Source organism: Apium graveolens, chromosome 10 (genome assembly GCF_009905375.1).
Source record: "Apium graveolens cultivar Ventura chromosome 10, ASM990537v1, whole genome shotgun sequence".
NCBI lineage: Eukaryota > Viridiplantae > Streptophyta > Magnoliopsida > Apiales > Apiaceae > Apium > Apium graveolens.
In genome coordinates, this window is record NC_133656.1 from 57,410,210 (window position 1) to 57,413,921 (window position 3,712).

Sequence of the window (3,712 nt, forward strand, 5' to 3'; positions counted from 1 at the left end):
AAAGCCCCGCTTCCATAAGTAATTTAACTTCACCTAGTCAAACGTGCAAGGCAAAAACAACAACATGATAGGGAGGTTATGGGGTAAATATTACCTATGAAAGATGGGAACCAAGACAACTTTTCAATATTGACTTATGTCTTATAATTTCGGGCTATTAACTCAAGCATGGCAAAACTTCTGAAACAGCAAAAATCACAAATTAAATGTACAACCTTGTTTACTTATTAGGATCAAGCATACCAGTATGAATATTTTCTTATAAAAATGGCCAAACATGTAGTACTTGCAGCAAAAATATCATTATGGTGAAAAAGGGGTAGAAGGAAAGAAAGTACCTAGAAAGTTAGATGCATAAAAAAATGTCCAGGGACATAAATACGGGAGATAAGAATGAAGAGGAGATAAGGTGCAAACAAAAACTGATAAACTTTCAATATATCATCAACGTGAGAAATAATGAGAATTAATATGAGAATTAATAGGTAACCTTTGAAATGTAATCAGTATGAAAATGAAAAGTTTACATAATTGTATACGATATTATCTGATTATTCTCAATCCACCACATTATATTCAGACCAACAAAATCCAAAGAAGAGTATATACTTCTATATACTTCAGAAAAATTATCAAGTATGCATGATAAGTATGATAATTCAGAACTTTTACCGACTACAATTACTAAATACTAAATGATTATATCACACACCAGGGCTTCCATTATATTAACTAACCACCTATTAATAAAATACACCGTGCCAGATTTCAGAAAGTATAGTTAGGAACTACTAATATTTCTAAATAAAAAAAATTGCATTAGATAGTGGAAAGATGTGATTAGAGGAATAATATTGCATAATTAGAGGAATAAATTTGAATAATAGCAGTATGACTTTGTAATATGCAGATTCAAGCCTTTGGAGATTGTAAAATTGATCATGCATTCATGCATAATTCACATATTATAAACCAAGATTAGCACCTATGACACCCAGATTAAAAACACTTGTGCGCCAAATAACACTAAGGCTTCCGGATGACTGATTGGTTTATCAATTTATCAAGTAGTCCAACTATGTCATATACTCCCTTCTACAGAGGTGCACAATTAGCTTTTAATCTCCATCATTTTCTTCATATTATGTATCACCAATATATTTAAGAAAAATCATTAATTTCTTTAAGAAAGCTTTAATTTATATGTATGTATAGGACATGACACCTGATGCTCTAAAAATATGTTCTGTTCACAATTTTTTTGTGTCAAACACTCCACTGGTACACTGACACAAACAAAAAATAAAAAATAATGTAATACCTTTATCAACTACTTCCATCGCCTTTCATTTATCCTCCTCCTGAGAAGCATCAAAATTCTCCTTGGTGACTTAAAAGAATAGTCTCACATAACCACGTAAATCTTAAATTCAATCCAAACACAAATTTATACGCACATACAAATATATATACATACACACATACAAACTTTTATTCATACAGGATGAAAAAAAACATCAGTTAAAAATAAAACTTATATTCACACAACAACATCATTTAAAAATCAAAATACTATAGTACATAAAAAAAGAAGGTAGAGAAAATATCTTATGACTAACCTGAACTATAAATTTTGAAATAATGGGTGTACGATTGATTATCCCTTCAACCTACACAAACTTTTAAAATTAAACAAATTAAACAAATCACATATACATATATAAGTATATATATTAAAGTAGACGACAAAAATTGAGATCGAATAAAGATGAAAAGAGAAGGAGAAAAAAGAAGAGGAAGAAAAAGAAGAAATTAATTGATAGTGTGTATCGCCATTCTTGAGAGATATGTGAGAATTAGTTGTAATTTTAAATTTTGAAAATTGATTGATAGTGTGTATCGCCATTGCCTAGTGATCAATTTTTTTTAGAAACACATTACAAACTTTTATTAAATTATAATAATGTTTAGAAAAAGAAATAAATCACTCTGTGGTTACATTAACCACACCTCACCGTTGAAAGGAAAGAAGAAAATTACAGTTTGTATCCACATCAATTTTTAGCTACAAACATTCAAGATCTTGTCAATGTGCATCTACAGTTTCTTATTTAGTATAATTCACAACATTTAAAGATTTTTCTATCGAAGCTATAAGTGACTTCTCTAAATTTTGTTCACACGAAGGGATTACCCGCTGAAACTATTAGATATGAGGCTGCTAAATGAGTAGCTGATGTTTCAGATAAATAAGCATAATGGTTGGCTGGTGAACTCATACTGTCGTACTTGTACAATGGCCTTGTGACCTGTTGCAGGATACTACGTATGAGAAGGAAGCATCACCAATGTAAGCACTGCATGGAAAGATCATACCATCACATGTATGCACTTGTCAAAAGGCGTGCCTTGGCTGGAGGCACAGAACCTACATTGTTGGTATTTGTTAGTAGGTTGTGCTACTGCACTTTCTTCCCTGTCTTCACTTTTCCAAACTGCTGAGGGTGCTTCTTCAATGTTACAGAATAAATTTAGCCTCTAGTATATACACTTCAATGCACTCGACAACAATTCATATTGCTCTGTACTAACATAGAAAAGAAAAATTAAATACCTCTAGCAGAAAATGTCTTCTTCAAAATATTGAGATTATTATTCCCTTTAGAAAATGCTGAGCAATTTTTGGTTTGTCAATTGTAAGGATCGTAAATTCCTTTCTATTTAGAGGCATGTCCGATATTTTTTGAAGTCTTGTTTGTGACTAACCTTGTCACTTTAAATCTGCCGTAAGATAATAAAACCAATATGAAGATACAAATGTTTAACAATACAATCTTTATATGTAATCATGTAGGCTGACCATTTTTAGGAAGAAGGAGACAATGGACCAAGTGCTATTCGTCTCAGGATTTTACAACAAAGGAGAGAAAAAGGTTGAGCCAGAATTCAGAGACACGGTAAATACAATGTATATCGTACATGAGATGAAGCCATCCCTGATTTGTCCATTGAGTATCACTTTATCAAATCAATACAAACAAAAAATTACAATGCTTTTGCTTTCCTGCTAAGTGAAAAATTGCATAATATAATAGTCAATAAAAAATGGACAATGATCATAAGATAAGGCAGGGATGTAATAGTTTCCATGTTTATGGGATATAAGAGAGTTATTTTAGGAAATTAACGAATTCTAGTTCGGAAACTTGAGAAGAACATAATGCTACTTACACATATGGATCAGACTCGGTTGAATTGAATAATTCTGGCATGGGTAAAAACTCTAGAAAATCCAAACAGTTTACATGAGGTGAGGAAATCTATTGCCTCTAAAAGCCTCATCGGTCTCTAGACATTTTTCCTGTATAAACTAAATTTAGTTTATAGTTATAATAACTAACTAAAATAAACAATCAAGGAGCATCTCTCATTAAAAGGAAAACACAATAACACTTAGTGCAACATTGAAAAGAATAAACAAACCTGAAATACTACTGAAAATGATCCCTACCCAAAAACTTGTTCAGCCATATAGCTCATTATTTGGATTACCACATTAAACAAATTTACATCATAACCCAATAAATATAAGTTGGCTTGGTACCCAATAACTTATTATTTTTTCAGAAGACCAAAAGCGTGATATTGAAAGATCAGATAATCTTAGACAAATTATATCACCGATTTCTAAAGAAGTCGATTTCCTGTAATG

The 3,712-nt window shown here is 31.2% G+C and overlaps 1 long non-coding RNA gene across 1 annotated transcript; it reads right to left on the minus strand.

Annotated features, from left to right (window-relative positions):
* Positions 1-2,096: 2,096 nt before the first annotated feature.
* LOC141689270 (uncharacterized) lies at positions 2,097-3,315 on the minus strand. The gene is made up of 3 exons (XR_012562311.1): positions 2,861-3,315; positions 2,615-2,781; positions 2,097-2,510 (listed from the first exon to the last, which is right to left on the minus strand). It is a non-coding gene; the product is annotated as an uncharacterized LOC141689270 (long non-coding RNA).
* Positions 3,316-3,712: the final 397 nt, after the last annotated feature.